Source organism: Gavia stellata, chromosome 13 (genome assembly GCF_030936135.1).
Source record: "Gavia stellata isolate bGavSte3 chromosome 13, bGavSte3.hap2, whole genome shotgun sequence".
Lineage (NCBI taxonomy): Eukaryota > Metazoa > Chordata > Aves > Gaviiformes > Gaviidae > Gavia > Gavia stellata.
Window position 1 is genome coordinate 4,923,491 of NC_082606.1, and position 8,319 is coordinate 4,931,809.

An 8,319-nucleotide genomic window follows, 5' to 3' on the forward strand; every position below is an offset into this window, starting at 1 on the left:
AGGTTTCAAAGGACAGTTTTTCAGTGACAAATCATGTTGCAAACTAATTAGCATTGTGTTCACAATCATTGCTAGGTCTTTTCGAGTCCCTGAAGATTTAATGTCTTTCTCAGCAGAGTATTAGAGTAAGGCCTGCGTACCTCTGGATACCTGACAGCAAGCCGAGTTTACAGAGCACGTTACAGATACTAGCTTGCCCTCACAGAAGCCCTGGCAATTAGGCCGCTAGGAGTGTTGGTATTCCCACTGGAGGGGTTTGAGACAGCCGGTTAAGCAAAGCAAAGCTAACATGGAACGCAGCACAAGGTGGATTGTAATTTAGCATGTTGCAGGAAAAGATTTCGTTCAATTACCAGATGTTGTCTTTGCTAACAAGGATCCTATTACCTTATTATTTGGTTTGTACTGGTGATCCAAAATGATCTCATCATACACCCTTTTGTCAGCTGCCTATGGAACAGTTCTCTAGGAAACATCTTTCCTGAATAACTGCTACGACAACAGATGTTTAATGTATTTCTACTCAAAATATTGAGTCCATTTGTCTTTTAAATATGATAGAAATAAAGTTAGAAATCTGTGGTGGTCATTCTGTGAAAGCTGGTGTTTTCATAGGGTATTTCTTAGTAATAGTTCAGAAGTGTAGGAGGATGTAATACTTCAGAAGAGACATAAAAAGTTACTGTTTAAGTTCAGATTCATGGTGTCTTGTCTTTTTTTAGGCATGCTTATTTCAGAGTTGGCTTTCACGGGTATATTGTTGAAATGACTGTGGGTTTCTCATGCAGTTTACATGAGTTTACATATTTTCAACTTGCCAACTTGTTTTGCCTTAGTCTGCAATATTCTTTATCATATTTGTAATGTTCTTAAACAGAATTTTGAGACAAAATACAATAATTTGTCTGCCTTGGCACCAGGATCCCATGCTGGGCTACAAGTACTTTTTCTTCCTAAAATTTGTCACAAACATGCTAATAAAGCATTTTACAGTGCAAAAATGTTTAGCCTAAGCGAAAGCAACAGAACAAACATTTTAGTACATTCAGTCCCACTCAGCAACTAACTGAATTCCGAAGTCCTTAACCTACCTTAGCACAGGCAGTTCTAAGACTTTCTCCAGAAGGCTCAGTTTCAGAAGTTTGGTAATGGCCTATCAAATCTGCAAGACTTTCATGAGTGCAGGTATCCCCAGACATAATATAGAGGCCATTACTCAAGTGCTTGATGACAAAATGCCAACATCAATCTTTGCCTCTGCAATAAAAGTCATGGTTTAGCTTGGGCTGGGAACACGTTGATTTGGTTCGACATTCTCACTTCAAACTTGGCAACCCAGAACTTAGTATAACTTGGATTCAAACTGCATTTTATCTGAGTAATCAAAGAACAACCTTTGAATAGGAAATGTTTTCCTTGTCTTTGCCAGCCAACCTTGGAAGGCTCAGCTCACAAACCTAATGTTTTCTGCATATAGTTCTTGGTTTTTCGTTCTGGTTTGCTTTTGTACATTTAGAAAATCTTTAGAGATAGGATTGGCATAATTTGAAACCATCTTGATTTTTAACTTTGGTAAGCAGCTGGATTTGGACTTTCTCATATACATCATCTGACAATGTAGATCTCTGTTATTTGAGCAAAAACAATGAAATAGCACTTGTAAGCACTTACCCTCAGAGCAGAATGGTTACAGGAGAAGAGTTAGACATACATGCATATTTATATATATATATAAAGTTAGCATTTTCCCTAACTGGAAACATATAGAAAATCAGAAATTAATTTTAGGATATCATGATTATAGACTTATTCACTCTTTCATGTTTTCCATTTCCCATCCCGGCTCCTCTCTTTTGGTTCTTATTTACCTTCCAAATGCAGGCTCTGTTCAGATTCACAGGCCCACAAAAGACAAATACTTGACATAGGAATACCGGCCTTGCCTGTGTTAGCTGTTTGCTCCAAAGCATGATGGTGTGTGATGGCTTTACAACTTAATGGTTGCAAGGTTTTTTAATATGAGCAAACAACACTATTTCTGTATACCTTCCCAAGCTGTTTTTCGTGAACACACACATGTTAAAAAAAACAGACAAAACCAAGTCCCATCTTGAAGCGAGTGTGACATAGAAAATATCAACTGTGATGATTATATTTTCATAAAGTTAACAATCTAGAAACACTGTCATGATGGTAAGCATTATAGTGTTCTAAGTTTGGAAATTGGCACTCTACAGCTTCAACTGTGATTTCTGTAGTAGGGCTCTTTCTTAGTCCTTCTAGTCTTAGGAAGTCAGAAACCCTAAAGCACACTATTTCCTGTATGATTCAGGACATATAGAATGAATTTTAGGTAGTATTTAAGAAAGAGGAACAAATTCAGCCAATCTCATTTGGACAAAACTCCAAGGTAATAATTTCAGCATGATTCTACAGGCAATCTGCCTGTACCACAAGATTTCAACTGAAATATCTCTTGCTGATGAGAAATTATGTTATGCCTCTCATTCTGCATTTTGTAACTTTCCATTATTGGCCACTGACCGCTATTTTCTGTTCTGTAGTTTCTGTGAACCACTGTCTACCACAGACTTTTCACCACTTCTGCATATTGCCAGACATGAAAACCAAAAATCTGCATCTTCTCTATGCTGAGAATACAAACTATGCCATTTTGGATACAACTTTTATGTGAAGAGACTACAGCTTCTATCTTATTCATCCTACATCATTTTTTCATTCTCCCTCTAGGAAAGCTACACATCAGTATTATTTTACAGGCCTGCAATCAGTTTGTGTTTCAACCATTGCAGAAGTTAGGTTGTGCCCCAGGAACATATCCTTAATGAATCCATGTAGCTGAGAGACATAAAGAAAACCTTGTCTGTCTGGACTTTTTCACCCTTCCATATTTGCATTTAAAAACACCATAGCATTTAACTATTCTCATAAAAAAAGAGATTCTGAAATGAAACATGTTTGTTAGTTGTGTACACTTTATTCTGTTTCTCGCGGCTTATACTGTAATTCAGTTCATTCACGTCCATTACACTACCACCACTTTGAATGCTTCCTCTTAATTTAACCTCATGAACCTGAGTGAAAATGCATTGTGTGTGCAAAAACACCACCCCTCAAGAACCTGCCACTGAGCCGACTGTTATCAACATATTCTGGTAGGCAAGCCACAGGATAAGGTTTATCATTGATGAAAAGCTGTGTGAATTCATAGTGAGCATAAGGAGTAGATGACAGATCTGTCATCTGAATTCACAGTTATGACACCGGAGCATGAAAAAAGGAGTGGAATTTCTCCTCCATAACACACTGGAGGAAGCAGAAAGAACCTTTTGCACTTAACCACACAAAACCGTTTTGATCCTGCTCTTCACAAAATATTGAACACCTTGAAAAGGTCAGCAGAGAAGGGGATTTCAAGTATGTGTGTGTCTCTGCTGTAGTCAAAGTTCTTGTGGTCTTATAAAAACTGAACATTCTAGTCCTGCAGCCTTCTGTTCTCACGTGAAAGTAATGGGAGGTTGTTCGGTGCATGCTGCTTTAAAACAAATCTCTTATTTATAGATGAATAGAAATACTTCCATTTAGCTAGAGTGATTTTGTACTTTTCGTAAGACCAGAAATACTTTTGTTCTTTCATTTGCAAATGGTTTAAAATACGTAGGAATGATAAATACGTGATGGCACCCGTTTCACAAAAAATGTAAGTGATTCAGGTTCCTCTTTTGGAGCTAATTTTATGAGTTCTTTTATCACTGAATGATCTATTGGAATTTAAAAAAAAGAAAAGTCTGCCCAAAGTATTCGGAAGTGGCCACTGAATTCTTAAGTGCCCATTCTGCTTCTTCGTTATTCAAAGATTTTAGGCATTCCCAATTAACTTAGTAAATTGAGGTTTATGGTATTCTATAAAAACAAGATCCATACTGACGGCTTTGGTCAGAGATTTCCCCTGCCTGTTCGGTCCAAAAACTGTGTCCTTTGCAAAGCCATGCAGTGTTTATACCCTCTTTTTGTCAACATCCAACTCTGAAATAACAGAGTTAGGTGTGCCAGGGACAGTTAGTTTGTTTGTTTGCTTCTGCCCATGTGAATCCTGGACTGCTGGAACAGGGAGGAGGTTGCAGAATGCCCGCAGCAGCAGCTTGCACTTTGTGCAGTCCCCTGGACCTGGATCTGGCCTATGCTTGATCCGCTGCCGCTGGAAATGAGAGGGTTTTACAAAGATGTATACGTGAGCCCTCCGACAAGTCTGAAAGAACTTGCTGTACAAACGCTCTCATAATGTTTAACTTTCTGTTGTTACACACCTTGTTTTCTCATTGTAAACCATCAAACGAGATGTGAAAAGCACTGTTCTGAGTGAGGAGCATTTTACACTGATTTTGTACAGCTATTGAGCACCACAAGAGTAGGTCATGAACCAGGACTATAATTGCCAGTGAGTCTAGCAAAAGATTAATGCAGTTCATTCTTGCTGCTAATGAAACCGAGGATAGGAATCAAGCAAAGCTACCTATCACTAGAAGAAAGTTAATTCTGAGTTAGCTTGAGCTGTGGCTGAGAGAGTTTCACATAAGAGAGGATAGAAAAGTGATTAATTTAATCTATTCATAATGTGCACTACATCATCTGCTAGATCTCTGCATTGTATCACAAATCTAAGTTCTAGCTCATGTCCCGCAGAGTATTTCTAGAGGAAAAAATCTAATCCTAGGCAGTTATATGCTTAGGAGGACCCAGCCTTGGTAGTTTGTCTATGTATTTAAAGCTTTTATAATGTCTCAGGTTCTCGGATGTCAAGCTCTGGAATTATATATCGACTCTAGAGCAAGGCTAACATTGAGATGGTGACATACAGCTTTTCATGTTCTTTATGACAGTCAAAATCAAACTGATTTTTTCTCATGTGTTCTGCATTCTGAAACCACAAACCCAGGAGTCTAAACTGAATCATATGAATCTCGTTTGGTTTGTTTCTTATGAAACATTTTAATATACATACTTCCTTGGCACAGGGTTGTTCTGTTCTACTTTCTTCTAAGATACTGTGGCAATGTCTGTAAGTTCCAAGAAGACATAGTCCAGCCTCAGATGATAACTTGCTGATCTGTGGTCTGCTTTTTGCTGTCACTGAAACTAATAACAAAAAAGCCCCAGAAGACTTTTCACAGCCCCAGGTTTGTGAAGGTGAAGTCTAGTAGATGTGTGTTCTTATAGTTACATCTTCTGTGGTTGAAATCCAGTATGAACTAAATTGTGTTGGTTTCAGATATAAACCCATATCCACAATCTAGCTCTTCTAGGGGAAAAAACCCAACTCTGCTGCACATACATGGTTTTTAAAATTCTTCTTGACATACACAGGACTAAACACTGAGACAGAAGCAAATCTTATCTGAAGTAGGTAGGATGAAGTTAGTGCCGCTACAGAATTTTTAAGTTTGCTATTGAGTATCAGAAGGGAATTTTCCCTTTCTCTTACTATTTTGTATGTCTGAAGGGTATTGGACCTTGAATTTTTGCTTTACTAGAAAACTGTTCAGGAGCTTAGAGAATTACCAGTAGTTGAATTGTGACATCCCTTGAGACTGAAACCGGAATGATTGCAAGGGCAAGGAATTTTCATTCAGATCACTGGGATGCCCTCTTTGTCGTTATGTGTTAACTTTATGTAGACACTGATTTATACATGCAGAACACCTAGCTGCTCCTTATCCCTCATTGTTTGTTTGCAATTCAAGATTCCTAACAAATACATCGTAGAAGAGTTCTCTTCTGAAACATTTAACATCCTTGCAATCTCAACTTAAATTACATTAGTCAAGGAATCTTCTAGCAATATTGCAGAAAAAAACCCCACAAACTGTATTTTATCTAACATAAAACTGAGGAGAGTGAAGAAGTAAGCAAAAGCAGAGATCACTGTAGATCTATGTCACAAAGAAATATAGGAGATAAAAAAATTATTTTCTTTGCAGATCACTTATAGTATTGTTACAGTTTAAACCTTTTCCTCCAAGAGAACCTTGACTAGGGTAAAGATCACAGGATATCATCTATTGTTTTCAGCTCTTAAGTGTTGTTTAACTGAGAAAAAATGGAATTGATAAGGAGAAGCATCAGCTTGGTCTTGCCAAGTTGCTTTTTTTCTCTACTGGGTATCAAAATTAATGGAAATGCCTGGATGCTGTAATTAAATGAAGCTTTATTTTCCTTTGCTTACATAAAAATTGTTGCTAAGGCGGATTCTAGAGTGCGGGTAATGAGCTCAGGCTGAAAAGTAGTAATTGTTTTCTGTAATTCACAGCTCTAAGGTGACTGCCTGCTCATTGTTGTACATTACTATCTGTGACGTTATTAGATGTCTGTCTGAGTATGCTTTTGTTTTCCAATAAGTGCTTTTTCCTGTGCTAATTTCACCCATGTAACTTAAATACTTTTCCTACAAAGGAGATACCAATATGTTTGGCAAATAAGACATGAGTTTCTTATAAGTGTTGGAACTTGAGATTCATGTTAGCATTAATTGGATCCAATTCCCATTGTCACAGAATCGTCTGCATGGAGCAATGCAGCCCCAGGTGAGCTTGAACACTCAGGCAGCAGAGTGTAGTTTTGGGTGCTGAGGATATCTTCGGTCCCAGAAGTATAGTCCTGTCAGCAAAAGACTGTATTTAGGTACACAATTACCCTGGCAAAACACTGTCTCAACATGGACAGCGCTGGCTCTGGGTCTGTGTCATGCTGTATTATTCAGTGTATCCCTTAATTTTATTCTTAGCTGATGTTTCTTGTCTCATGATCTGAATACACTTGGTGCTAGAGCTCGCCACAATTACTGCCCCATATCCTGCCCCTTCACTCTTTCCTCAAGTAAAGTTACCATTTATTTCTTCAGGAATTGTGTCTCATTTGGGACTGAAAAGTCTGAATCAAGACTTAGTGCACTGGCAGTAAATAAGCCATCTTTGTTGTCCTCATTACTCCTTACTTATTGTCAGTTCTTTCATCAACTTTCTCCCAACACCCTTCTGTTAGCCCTCTCATCTTTCTGCTACGTTTGCAGAATATGTTACGTGAGATACTCCTTTTTAATTAGAGGTTCTGAAGACAGAAAGTTCAAGAAAGAGAGTCTTAAGTTCTTTGTTTTAATAAATCTGATGTTGTCATATACTTCCCCAAATTCTGTCACTTCTCAGGAGAAATTAAATCTAAATGAAAACTCATGAAAGAACATTTGGGAGGGCTGCCTCTGTATGTAGATCTGACATTCCAGCAATAACTGAGTTGTCAGTACACAGCAGTCTTGTGGCTGGGTAGCTATCTGGTAAATGCTTAAGATTAAATCAGTGAAGCCTTCGGAAGATTCCAAATAAAAATGATTGCTATGGCCATTAATTGCTTTGAGTAAGGTATGTATTCCATAACCTTTGTGTAGAGTACATAAGTGCCTCAAAGGGCAATAAGAATGCATTATTACTAGCGTAAGCTGGCAGTCCCCAGGCTAGCCACGTACGTGATTTATGGTATCTTCTGTGAAGCAGAAGCACTTACTGTTTTATATCTGCTAGTGTTGATATTAATAAAAGGTGATGCTGCAAGAGGCAGTTAGGATTTGAGGTGGGGAGAATGGAAAACATTTGCCTTCAATAAACTGAAGTGGTTTTAGAGCAATTCTGAACGCATGCCATGAAGACAGCATAGTCTTTAAGGAGTAACATTTCCCCCTTCTCAATCAGCTATACTTTGTAACTTTTTCTAGGACACAGATCTCGTTTCTAGACTTATGCAAAATTGCCATTGATACTAATGTAACAGGGTCAGAACACGTGTTTATTCCTGCCACCTAAGCCAGTGGTTTAATGTAATGGCAAATTTGTCATCTGTTGCTAGCAAAATTGGGTACAGAGCACAGCTGTCTGGATATGATGCGACAATTTTCCCCTCACATTTTCTTAGATAATATTATTATTTGATATCTTAGTTAGAAAGAACTTGGGGTTGGTTTGGCTCCCGATTCTAATCTTGTGACTTACTCTTGAAGCTGTGTTTCCTCAGTGTTCCATGTGCTTCCTGTCTTCATCCAAAGCCAGAAGTTCCAAAACAGAAAACCACAGGAAAAGCTGCTCTGGTTATGTTTGTCTTGAGCAGAAACAAATAGCAAGAGAGATTTCCTGCAAAATAATTTTCTCGTGACAAATGTAGCCTGGATTCTAGACCAAATAGTCTGGCTAAATCTGCCTATTTTTAGATAAGATTATATCAATTATAGCTTCTTATTTTAAACACATGTAAATG